Source organism: Cherax quadricarinatus, chromosome 64 (assembly GCF_038502225.1).
Source record: "Cherax quadricarinatus isolate ZL_2023a chromosome 64, ASM3850222v1, whole genome shotgun sequence".
Taxonomy (NCBI): Eukaryota; Metazoa; Arthropoda; class Malacostraca; order Decapoda; family Parastacidae; genus Cherax; species Cherax quadricarinatus.
In genome coordinates this window covers 664823-678122 of record NC_091355.1, presented here as the reverse complement: position 1 = coordinate 678122, position 13300 = coordinate 664823, and the positions used below count along the sequence as shown (strand labels likewise).

Genomic DNA, 13300 nt, shown 5'->3' with positions numbered 1-13300 from the left:
GTGGTGGTGCCGGAGCACCCAGCTTAGTGGTGGTGGTGGTGCCGGAGCACCCAGCTTAGTGGTGGTGGTGGTGCCGGACCACCCAGCTTAGTGGTGGTGGTGGTGCCGGAGCACCCAGCTTAGTGGTGGTGGTGGTGCCGGACCACCCAGCTTAGTGGTGGTGGTGGTGCCGGACCACCCAGCTTAGTGGTGGTGGTGGTGCCGGAGCACCCCGCTTAGTGGTGGTGGTGGTGCCGGAGCACCCAGCTTAGTGGTGGTGGTGGTGCCGGAGCACCCAGCTTAGTGGTGGTGGTGGTGGTGCCGGAGCACCCAGCTTAGTGGTGGTGGTGGTGGTGCCGGAGCACCCAGCTTAGTGGTGGTGGTGGTGGTGCCGGAGCACCCAGCTTAGTGGTGGTGGTGGTGGTGCCGGAGCACCCAGCTTAGTGGTGGTGGTGGTGGTGCCGGAGCACCCAGCTTAGTGGTGGTGGTGGTGGTGCCGGAGCACCCAGCTTAGTGGTGGTGGTGGTGGTGCCGGAGCACCCAGCTTAGTGGTGGTGGTGGTGGTGCCGGAGCACCCAGCTTAGTGGTGGTGGTGGTGGTGCCGGAGCACCCAGCTTAGTGGTGGTGGTGGTGGTGCCGGAGCACCCAGCTTAGTGGTGGTGGTGGTGGTGCCGGAGCACCCAGCTTAGTGGTGGTGGTGGTGGTGCCGGAGCACCCAGCTTAGTGGTGGTGGTGGTGGTGCCGGAGCACCCAGCTTAGTGGTGGTGGTGGTGGTGCCGGAGCACCCAGCTTAGTGGTGGTGGTGGTGGTGCCGGAGCACCCAGCTTAGTGGTGGTGGTGGTGGTGCCGGAGCACCCAGCTTAGTGGTGGTGGTGGTGGTGCCGGAGCACCCAGCTTAGTGGTGGTGGTGGTGGTGCCGGAGCACCCAGCTTAGTGGTGGTGGTGGTGGTGGTGCCGGAGCACCCAGCTTAGTGGTGGTGGTGGTGCCGGAGCACCCAGCTTAGTGGTGGTGGTGGTGCCGGAGCACCCAGCTTAGTGGTGGTGGTGGTGCCGGAGCACCCAGCTTAGTGGTGGTGGTGGTGCCGGAGCACCCAGCTTAGTGGTGGTGGTGGTGCCGGAGCACCCAGCTTAGTGGTGGTGGTGGTGCCGGAGCACCCAGCTTAGTGGTGGTGGTGGTGCCGGAGCACCCAGCTTAGTGGTGGTGGTGGTGCCGGACCACCCAGCTTAGTGGTGGTGGTGGTGCCGGACCACCCAGCTTAGTGGTGGTGGTGGTGCCGGAGCACCCAGCTTAGTGGTGGTGGTGGTGCCGGAGCACCCAGCTTAGTGGTGGTGGTGGTGCCGGAGCACCCAGCTTAGTGGTGGTGGTGGTGCCGGAGCACCCAGCTTAGTGGTGGTGGTGGTGCCGGAGCACCCAGCTTAGTGGTGGTGGTGGTGCCGGAGCACCCAGCTTAGTGGTGGTGGTGCCGGAGCACCCAGCTTAGTGGTGGTGGTGCCGGAGCACCCAGCTTAGTGGTGGTGGTGCCGGAGCACCCAGCTTAGTGGTGGTGGTGCCGGAGCACCCAGCTTAGTGGTGGTGGTGCCGGAGCACCCAGCTTAGTGGTGGTGGTGCCGGAGCACCCAGCTTAGTGGTGGTGGTGCCGGAGCACCCAGCTTAGTAGTGGTGGTGCCGGAGCACCCAGCTTAGTGGTGGTGCCGGAGCACCCACCTTAGTGGTGGTGCCGGAGCACCCACCTTAGTGGTGGTGCCGGAGCACCCACCTTAGTGGTGGTGCCGGAGCACCCACCTTAGTGGTGGTGCCGGAGCACCCACCTTAGTGGTGGTGCCGGAGCACCCACCTTAGTGGTGGTGCCGGAGCACCCACCTTAGTGGTGGTGCCGGAGCACCCACCTTAGTGGTGGTGCCGGAGCACCCACCTTAGTGGTGGTGCCGGAGCACTCACCTTAGTGGTGGTGCCGGAGCACTCACCTTAGTGGTGGTGCCGGAGCACTCACCTTAGTGGTGGTGCCGGAGCACTCAGGTTAGTGTGATGTTGAAGCACTCAGTGTGGCGGTGTGGTGGGTAAAGTGTCGCCTCCATAGAGCTGTCATGTCGTTCTGTCTCTCAGCTTCAACTGTGCTAGCAGAGAGCCCCTCCTGACGATGCACACAGAGTGCTACATAACTGTCAACGCTTAAACTGTAGAAAAGTTCTCTGTAAATATGATCAGCGCTTAACCTCTTGCGATATTATATCCCGAAAGGAATATTACTACTTGGAACGTAAGCGATAGGTACACATCATAATTTACACTTAGAAAATCCTAGAGGGATTGAATCCAAATCTGCACACAGACGGATGAAAGTGTCACCGATGAAAAGCAGAGATATCATGAGTACGTAAATGTAAGTGGAAGGAAGGCAGGGTAGGGGTCGGCCTAGGAAAGGTTGGAGGGAGGGGGTAAAGGAGGTTTTGTGTGCGAGAGGCTTGGACTTCCAGCAGGCATGCGTGAGCGTGTTTGGTAGGAGTAAATGGAGACAAATGGTTTTTAATACTTGACGTGCTGTTGGAGTGTGAGCAAAGTAACATTTATGAAGGGGTTCAGGGAAACCGGCAGGCCGGACTTGAGTCCTGGAGATGGGAAGTACAGTGCCTGCACTCTGAAGGAGGGGTGTTAATGTTGCAGTTTAAAAACTGTAGTGTAAAGCACCCTTCTGGCAAGACAGTGATGGAGTGAATGATGGTGAAAGTTTTTCTTTTTCGGGCCACCCTGCCTTGGTGGGAATCGGCCAGTGTGATAATAAAAAAAATAAATGTAAGAAACCCAAGACTTTTCAAGTCTCTCTCTTCACAAGGAAGAGTACCAACAGCCTCCTTGGCTGTCTTCAAGAAGGAGCTTGGGAAGTTTCTCATGGTAGCTTTTGATCAGCCGGTCTGTTGTTCTTACTTTTGAGAGGACGCGGTTAGAAGTAACAGCCTGATCAATCAGGCCTTGATCCACCAGGAGGCTTGGTCGGGACCGGGCCGCGGGGGCGCTGACCCCTGGAAATGTTTTTCATGTATTCTTCGTTTAACTCTTAATCTACAATGATTTTCTACTTGAAAAAAAGCGCTTGAACTACGATAATATTCTCGATGTAAACCATCAACGCTTAAACTACGATAATTGCCTTAACGCTTAAACTACGATAATTGCCTTAGCGCTTAAATTAGAATACTTTTCTCAGTGTAAACTCTCAGACCTTTAAAGTGCCGTAATCTTGTCAGTGTAAGCTCTCAGTCCTTTAAAGTGCCGTAATCTTCTCAGTGTAAGCTCTCAGCGCTTAAAAACCGTCTGCCTGAGGTAACTAGCTTATAGAAAATCCATAGCTGGGGTTCAATTAACCAATTATTTATCCCCCCCCCTCCACACCTTCCCCACACCCAGAGGGGCGATATTTCCATGCCTCACCTATAGCACCATGAACCTTAAGCCATGACAGTGGTTGCAGAACCTCCTAACCCACCCGGATATTGAACCTTCGTTCGATTATTTCTCTTTTTTTTTTGGGGGGGGGAGGGGTTAGGGGGGAGAATCTGGTGCCTCAGACCTGACCACTAGTCTGGATGAAACGAAAAATGGAAACTGGTAATGTACTGAAGAAACACTAATTTTTGGTGATGGTGGTGGTGGTGGTGATGGTGGTGGTGATGGTGGTGGTAATGGTGGTGGTGGTGGTAATGGTAATGGTGGTGGTGGTGGTAATGGTGGTGGTGATGGTGGTGGTGGTAATGATGGTGGTGGTGGTAATGATGGTGGTGGTGGTAATGATGGTGGTGGTGGTAATGATGGTGGTGGTGGTAATGGTGGTGGTGGTAATGATGGTGGTGGTGGTAATGATGGTGGTGGTGGTGGTAATGATGGTGGTGGTGGTAATGATGGTGGTGGTGGTAATGATGGTGGTCGTGGTAATGGTGGTGGTCGTGGTAATGGTGGTGGTGGTGGTAATGATGGTGGTGGTGGTAATGATGGTGGTCGTGGTAATGGTGGTGGTGGTAATGATGGTGGTGGTGGTAATGATGGTGGTGGTGATGGTGATGGTGGTGGTGGTGGTGATGGTAGTGATGGTGGTGGTGATGGTAGTGGTGGTGGTGATGGTGGTGGTGGTGGTGATGGTCGTGGTGGTGGTGGTGGTAGTGGTGGTGGTGATGGTAGTGGTGGTGGTGGTGATGGTAGTGGTGGTGGTGATAATGGTGGTGATGGTGGTGGTGGTGATAATGGTGGTGATGGTGGTGGTGGTAATGGTGGTGGTGATGGTGGTGGTGGTGGTAATGATGGTGGTGGTGGTGGTAATGATGGTGGTGGTGGTGGTAATGATGTTGGTGGTGGTGGTGGTAATGGTGGTGGTGGTGGTGGTAATGGTGGTTGTGGTGGTGGTAATGGTGGCGAGGATGGATGGTTGTGGTGGTGGTAATGGTGGCGAGGATGGATGGTTGTGGTGGTGGTAATGGTGGCGAGGATGGATGGTTGTGGTGGTGGTAATGGTGGTGGTGGTGGTAATGGTGGTGGTAATGATGATGGTGGTGGTGGTGGTAATAATGATGATGGTGGTGGTAATGATGATGGTGGTGGTGGTGGTAATAATGATGATGGTGGTGGTAATGGTGGTGGTGGTAATGGTGGTGGTGGTAATGATGGTGGTGGTGGTGGTGGTGGTGGTAATGATGGTGGTGGTGATGGTGGTGATGGTGGTGGTGGTGATGGTGTTAGTGGTGGTGATGGTAGTGGTGGTGATGGTGATGGTGTTAGTGGTGGTGATGGTAGTGGTGGTGATGGTGGTGATGGTGGTGATGATGGTGATGGTGGTGATGATGGTGATGGTGGTGATGGTGGTGGTGGTGATGATGGTGATGGTGGTGGTGATGATGATGGTGATGGTGGTGGTGATGATGACGGTGATGGTGGTGGTGGTGATGACGGTGATGGTGGTGGTGATGATGATGGTGATGGTGGTGGTGATGATGACGGTGATGGTGGTGGTGATGACGGTGATGGTGATGACGGTGGTGGTGATGATGACGGTGATGGTGATGACGGTGATGGTGATGATGGTGGTGGTGATGACGGTGATGATGGTGATGGTGGTGACGGTGATGGTGATGATGGTGGTGATGATTATGATGGTGGTGGTGATGATGGTGATGGTGGTGATGGTGGTGGTGGTGATGGTGGTGGTGGTGGTAAGTGGTACTTGCTATGAAGGCTAAAAGTGAGCTCGCTCTCTCTCAAATTTGTACGTATTTAGACTATCCAGACATATTCCTAGCATCTAGGACCTAGTTTCTAGACTAATTTAAAACTAAGAGAGAGAGAGAGAGAGAGAGAGAGAGAGAGAGAGAGAGAGCGGGGGGGGGGGGCAGATAGAGCAGAAAAAGATTTAACTACTTCATCCAGCTCATTGTTCCAGCACTTAAAGAATGAATAGCGAGTTGAGATAGAGAGGCCGCTGTGTCAACACAGCAGAGACCAGAGTTCACCTCTCTTGTGTACTGCTGCTGCTGCTGTTGCTCCACCTCTGTTTTGTGATATATATATATATATATATATATATATATATATATATATATATATATATATATATATATATAAATCACACACAAAAGAGGTGGAGCAACAACAATGAGATCACAGTGAAAAATTGTTAAATTCCAATCGCTTTCGTGATTTCTCACATCTTTTATTTTTACAGTTCCTTGATAATATGAGAAATCACAAAAGCGCTTTGAATTTCACTATTTTTCACAGTGGTTGTTCTGAGATATTATATATATATATACATATATTATATAAAATGCTGATGGATGTGTCTATAAGATTCCTTGTAAAATTTGCGATAAAGTTTATTACGGTCAAACTGGTAAAAATCTCGAACTAAGATTAAAACAACATAAATATAGCATTAGAACTGGACAAGATTCCAATGCTCTATTTATTCATGTAAGAGATTTTAACCATCCAATTGATTTTCAAAAAGTTGAGAAAGTAGTATCAAGCAAGTCCATGGTCGACAGGAATATAATTGAATCTTGTTTCATAAAAAGCAGTTTTGACAATAATATGAATATTTCCTTTGGTTTATATAAATTAGATCAATTTATAATTAGTAGAATTTGGGAAGAATTTAATAATACAATGGACAAATAATAATTTTTTAAATTTCTTATTTCTTAGGTAGAATAGTTTGTTGGTGGGTTGTGTGAAAGACCTGTCTAGTTCGACCGGCGGGCCTGCTGTCTCGCGTCAGGTGTTTGTTTGTTGTGGGATCTGATAGTGAGGTGTGGGTTACCCCTTTATATACCTTCCTTTGATGCTTTACTTTCATTGTTCCTTGATAATGTGAGTAGTCACGAAAGCGCTTGGAACTTCTCTATTCTTTCACAGTGGTTGTTTTGCGCATATATATATATATATATATATATATATATATATATATATATATATATATATATATATATATCTTTTCCTCATCCTTTCCCCTCCCGTTTTGTCATTGCTTCGCCTCTTCCTCCTCCTCTTCCTCCTCCTCCTCTTCTTCCTCCTCCTCCTTCAGAACTTCAGTAACAACACAAAGCTTTGTACACATAAGCTCCAATTCAAACTTTTTCGTAGAATTTTATTTTCGTTTAACGCATACATCAAGGATTGGGGGGGGGGGTTGGAAAGAGGGAGGGGTAAAATTTAGTGCGAGGGAGGGGGTGGAATATCTTAATACCAAGAAAGGGCTCTTGATACAGGTATCCTGAGCTACCTTACTCGTCCTACCATCTCTAAATCTTCATTAATTTTCTTTCTCAAGATGATCTCTGACCGACAGTTTTAACGTCTCCACAGGAATGATAAATATTTAGACGGCATATCAAATTACGTTAGGATAAACGATATTTGAACTTCTTGGTGATCGTTCGACGATATACGAAGTTCCTTGACGATATACAACGTTCCTTGACGATATACGAAGTTCCTTGACGATATACAACGTTCCTTGACGATATACGAAGTTCCTTGACGATATACAACGTTCCTTGACGATATACGAAGTTCCTTGACGATATACAAAGTTCCTAGACGATATACAACGTTCCTTGACGATATACAACGTTCCTTGACGATATACAACGTTCCTTGACGATATACGAAGTTCCTTGACGATATACAAAGTTCCTAGACGATATACAACGTTCCTTGACGATATACAACGTTCCTTGACGATATACAACGTTCCTTGACGATATACGAAGTTCCTTGACGATATACAAAGTTCCTTGACGATATACAACGTTCCTTGACGATATACAAAGTTCCTTGACGATATACAAAGTTCCTAGACGATATACGATGTTCCTTGACGATATACAAAGTTCCTAGACGATATACGATGTTCCTTCAACGGTTCTGTAATTCTGAACCAATTCAAACTTTATTTTGTACAATGCTAGACGATATTCAGATTCCCAGAACGATATTTACCAGCTCCTAGTTGATTGCTCAACGGCTGCGCTAAACGAGTGCTAAACGATAGTGCGTTTGTGGTAGCTCGCTTCCGCCTTGACTCCTTGTCTCCGACTTAACTTAAGAAGTCAAGATGGGTCAAGTGCCGGAGAGGGTCAGGTTACCCCTGGCAGCCAGTGCCAAGCTGGCCAGGGTGAAGGTTCCAAGTCGGAACAATGTTCTCGATCCCATGAGGGCGGTAAGGGGAGTAGGTGAGGGCGGCAAGGGGAGTAGGTGAGGGCGGCAAGGGGAGTAGGTGAGGGCGGCAAGGGGAGTAGGTGAGGGCGGCAAGGGGAGTAGGTGAGGGCGGCAAGGGGAGTAGGTGAGGGCGGCAAGGGGAATAGGTGAGGGCGGTAAGGGGAATAGGTGAGGGCGGTAAGGGAGTAGGTGGGGGCGGTAAGGGAGTAGGTGGGGGCGGTAAGGGAGTAGGTGGGGGCGGTAAGGGGAATAGGTGAGGGCGGTAAGGGGAATAGGTGAGGGCGGTAAGGGGAATAGGTGAGGGCGGTAAGGGGAATAGGTGAGGGCGGTAAGGGGAATAGGTGAGGGCGGTAAGGGGAATAGGTGAGGGCGGTAAGGGGAATAGGTGAGGGCGGTAAGGGGAATAGGTGAGGGCGGTAAGGGGAATAGGTAAGGGGAGTAGATGCGTTAATTTGCATCGCTCTGAGTACAACAAAACGTCACAAGGTCGAAAAAATTCACGATAGAAACATTCCAGGGAAAAACGTCCTCTCTGTAATCATTTCAAGCAAAAAATCTTCATGATAGAAATGTTCCTTGGCTGAAACGTCCACAGTATAAACGTTCCAAGGTAGAACTTTCTTGCGTTCAACGTTAAAACAAAAAAGTGGCACTAATTTGAACTTTTAACACGAAGTTTGACTCCCTGATCATTGTTTTTTTTTTCATATTAGAACATAAGAATGGAGGAACACTGCAGAAGGTCTACTGGCCCATACAAGGCAGGTCCTTATCAAAACCATTAAAGAGGACAACTCACATAATGACAAACATACTCACAAGAGAAGCCAAATGTAGATATTAAATTATGAAAGAAATTAATACACAGTTCTTATTGATCCCATCATATTAGTCAGACCACCTTGAAGAAAGACTTTAAATATGCAACTTTCTGTCAAGCATTAGTAATAATATTAGGAGAGGAGTTAATAGTTTATCAGAATATCACAGAAGCCTCAGAAGATCTATAATTTACAGTAACAACGTTTACTGGATCAGCACATTCATAGAGCAACTTGCAAAGTGAACAGTGACAAGTTCTGGCAGCCAGGCTACAGCCTGGTAGAAAGGACTTCTTGCAGCATCACATACACAGGTGTACAGTACGATAATCTATTGGTATATCAAGGTATTTTACTAATGAAAACAAGATACCAAACACTTAAAAGAAAGTTTAGGATATTTGCTTTAACAGAAGAAGTACAAACTTAATATACAGCTAATCCTAGTTACTAGGCCTTTTATATATCCATGTATTCCTGCAGTACCATCCACAGCATGGATATGAGGTGCACAATGAGCTAGTCACTACCAGCCATAGTACATAATAAACTAAACAGTACCATTCACAACATGAATTTATACACAAATAACCCGCACATAAAAGAGGAGCTTACGACGACGTTTCGGTCCGACTTGGACCATTGACAAAGTCACACTGTGTAACTTTGTCAATGGTCCAAGTCGGACCGAAACGTCGTCGTAAGCTTCTCTCTTTTATGTGCGGGTTATTTGTGTATCATTCCAGTCACGGACGGTATTGCGCCTTTTTTTGTTAAACATGAACCTAAAGTGCACAGTAAACTAGCCACTAATGTCCAAAGGATGAATACGAGGTGAACAAATAGGCCTCTACCCTCCACAGAATGGATATGTCGTGCCGAATAGGTAAAATTTGCGATTTTGGCTTAAATAGCGACGCTCTTCTTGCCGAATAAGGCAAGCGAAAATTTGTGTATGTAATAATTTCGCAAAAATCATTCTGAACGTAACGGAAAAAAAAAATATTTCATTGTGTTTGTTTATTAAATTATTGTAAACTGGATTAGGCTAAATTAAATTGAGCTTGTTATAATAAGGTTAAGTAATTTTTCTAAGGTTCTTTTGATACAAAATTATTAATTTTTACATTAACAGAAATCACAAAAATATATATCTATGAACGTTTAAGAGAAAATTTTAGTAAGGACTTAATTTAAAACGAGTTCTTGCTAATTAACCAATTTTACCTATACGGCACGACAGATATATGGTTAACAAGTTAACTATTGCCCTCCACGGGATGGATGTAGGGGACACAATAAGCTATCCATTATCGTCCACAGGATGGACATGGGGTACACAGTAAACTATCCAATACCATCCCCAGTATGGATATGTGATACTCAATAAATTAGCTACTAGCCTCGACAGAATGAATATACGGTGTGCAAACTAGCCATCACCCTCCACATGATGAATATAGGGAACACAATTGTCAGGGAACGCTTGTTCACTGATCAGAAGTGTGGAAAAAATGAATAACTTCGAGGAATATATATATATATATATATATATATATATATATATATATATATATATATATAATAATACTAATTGAAATATTAGAAAGCATTTTAATAAAAAATGAAACAATATTCCTGGTAGATCACCTTACTTGCTCAGGAGAAGAGTAGAGGTGGAGAACGTTCCCAAACATCGACCCTCACCAGGTATGGTGAATGCTACAAGGAGTAGAAACTAGATACACCCAAACCCGATGAAATCTGGAGCCTTACAGTTGCCCGCTAGATGGTAGTGCGGGTGGCGACACACTGTAATAGTCCCTCGGAGTCTTAACTACCATAAGCCATTTCAATGACTGTTCCCTCGCACAATATACTAGCTACTATCCTCCACAGGATGAATATTGGAAACACAATAAACTAGCAGCTTCGGCAGCACAAAATAAAACTCTAATCTAGTTTACGTAGTATTTTAAGCGTATATTCCGAGTATTGGGAACTTCCACAGTAAATTGTCTATCGAAAAATTATAAGTCAAATTTATCGCCTTGTGAATAAATCATGAACTCGACTCATGGTGATAATGATTTGTTTTTGTTTCTGATTTTTTTGTGACATAAATGGCGTGTTAAACCTAAAAAAAAAATAGCTTTTAATTATATTAAAGGTAATAATGATTTCTTTAATTACATGCTCTTTTAAAATCAGCTACATGAATAATGTGTGCAACAAGGAACTGTATTTCAGAATTGTGCTTTTAAGTCTAATTATCTAAACATATGATTTGTACCATGTTTATAGAGATAAATTAATTATAATATAGTATCGCTATATAACCCCTACTAGTTTAGCGCCTTTTTGTTAATGCAGTAAGAATCTAAACTTTATATTCCTAAATAAGCATTAAAGACTATTTTAAGTGACTAATTAATATAACTTCTGTTCAGTTATTTAGATCAGGGTAATGTAACTGAATTTACTAATTATGCAACCACCTAGTTAATACCATAAATAAATTAATATTTGTTCTTGTAAGCAGTTCATTATTACCTGTAACATATTTACCTAAAAAATTGTTGGGTACAGTTCTTGGACCCATTACATGCCTCTTGTAATATTCTGGATACCACTTACAACTAAGTAACCCGTTTTTAGTCTCCGCTTCTAAGGTACCCACAAGTGTAGAATAAACCCTCACGGGTAATGCTACAAAACATTACAACATATTTCGCTCACCAGCACTGATAAGGCTTTTGGTGAACGAAACGTAAAATCAAATTTACCTAATATTGTACATGTGGCTACACATTACTCAGTTAACAAGAGATGAATGTTTATCATTCCATAGGGAATAACTCCTGACCCTTATTCGAGCACAGTTTAAGTGTCTTCAAGTCATAATGATGCTCAATGATTTCTCATCAATCTATTCGACCTAGTTTTGTGTTGTCAGCAAGTCTACTTGTGTTGGCTTTTATCCCCTTGTCAAGGTTCTGTCATACTAGTGTGAGTCGTCGTCTCACATATGACAGTATGACAGGACCTCGTCACACACACTTTCTCTCTACCAACATACTGCCTGTTGTGATCGTGAGACAAATGCCCAGCAAGACATTTAACAGCTTTCCGTTTCCTTGGTGCCAAGGTGCCAAGGCACCTGTGTGTATGCATATTATATTTATCAATACTTCATGTTAATATGACAGGACATTAGTACCTCCCAGGATGACTGACATTGTACTAACTTACTAATTTTAACTTATTTGTTGATAATGATATAAGGAAAATGAGGAATAGACTACCGCTTTCTTATAAATACGAGTGACACTGCATTTTTAGTAGCACTGCATTTGTTAGTGGCACTTTATTAGAGTTGAACTGCATATATTAGTGGCACTGTATTAGAGTGGCACTACATTAGGGTAAGGAAAGACCCTGAAGTTCAAGAAGTCTTAATTTTTGCCTTTTTAACGACTGAAGTTTCAACATAATGAGCTTCAGCACTGAGTGTACTTAACACCTGCTAGCATGTGTCAGTCTCAACGCTGCTAGCATGTGTCAGTCTCAACGCTGCTAGCATGTGTCAGTCTCAACGCTGCTAGCATGTGTCAGTCTCAGCGCTGCTAGCATGTGTCAGTCTCAACGCTGCTAGCATGTGTCAGTCTCAACGCTGCTAGCATGTGTCAGTCTCAACGCTGCTAGCATGTGTCAGTCTCAACGCTGCTAGCAAGTATGTATTAATCTCAACGCTGTTGATAAATAAGACACATATACAACAGTTAGGTATCTTTATTCCGAAACGTTTCGCCTACACAGCAGGCTTCTTCAGTCGAGTACAGAAAAGTTGACAGAAGCAGTAGAGATGGGAAGACGATGCAATCAGTCCATCAGCCTTGAGGACGTAGTTTTGAGGTGATCAGTCCCTCAGCCTGGAGAAGAGTTTTTGTTCCATAGTCTGGAACATTGTTCCAGACTATGGAACTCTTTTCCAGGCTGAGGGACTGACCACATTAAAACTACGTCTTCAAGGCTGATGGACTGATTGCATCGTCTTCCCATCTCTACTGCTTCTGTCAACTTTTCTGTACTCGACTGAATAAGCCTACTGTGTAGGCGAAACGTTTCGGAATAAAGATACCTAACTGTTGTACATGTGTCTTATTCATCAACTTGTCCGTATTATACCAGTTTAATATTCACTTGCTGGGAAGCCTGTTGCGCAGGCTTCTTCAGTTGAATATAGGCGATTTTAATACTGCAGAGGATAGAGGCTGGTATTTTGAGGTGATTAGTCCCTGAATCTTGATAGAAGATGGTTAGCCCTATGACGCCACTAAACTGAATAACATCCTCACTAGTATATGACACCACTAAATTGAGCCACACCCTCAGGCTTACATAAGACCACTGAATTGAACCACACCCTCAGGTTTACATAAGACCACTAAATTGAACCACATCCTCAACCTTACATAAGACCACTAAATTGAACCACACCCTCAGGTTTACATAAGACCACTAAATTGAGCCACACCCTCAGGCTTACATAAGACCACTAAATTGAACCACATCCTCAACCTTACATAAGACCACTAAATTGAACCACACCCTCAGCCTTACATAAGACCACTGAATTGAACCACACCCTCAGCCTTACATAAGACCACTGAATTGAACCACACCCTCAGCCTTACATAAGACCACTAAATTGAACCACACCCTCAGCCCTGTATAAGACCACTAAATTGACCCTCATCCTAAGCACTATGTGAAACCACTCAGCCCTATGTATGAC

At 45.2% G+C, this 13300-nt stretch overlaps 1 protein-coding gene and 1 long non-coding RNA gene across 3 annotated transcripts in view; one reads left to right on the top strand and one right to left on the bottom strand.

Annotated features, from left to right (window-relative positions):
* Nucleotides 1-13300, top strand: part of LOC128700040 (RNA-binding protein Musashi homolog Rbp6) — a 398577-nt gene that overhangs the window by 53397 nt on the left and 331880 nt on the right. The gene's annotated exons all lie outside the window — the stretch shown is intronic.
* The window catches only part of LOC128700041 (uncharacterized), a 228914-nt gene that overhangs the window by 72806 nt on the left and 142808 nt on the right, over nucleotides 1-13300 (bottom strand). Inside the window, exon 1 of one of the 2 annotated variants that reach the window (XR_011393776.1) lies at nucleotides 10158-10375. The exons of the other annotated variant lie outside the window; for it this stretch is intronic. This is a non-coding gene — a long non-coding RNA (uncharacterized lncRNA). Of the gene's footprint in view, nucleotides 1-10157; nucleotides 10376-13300 lie in introns of those variants that run through there. 2 annotated transcript variants of the gene reach the window in all.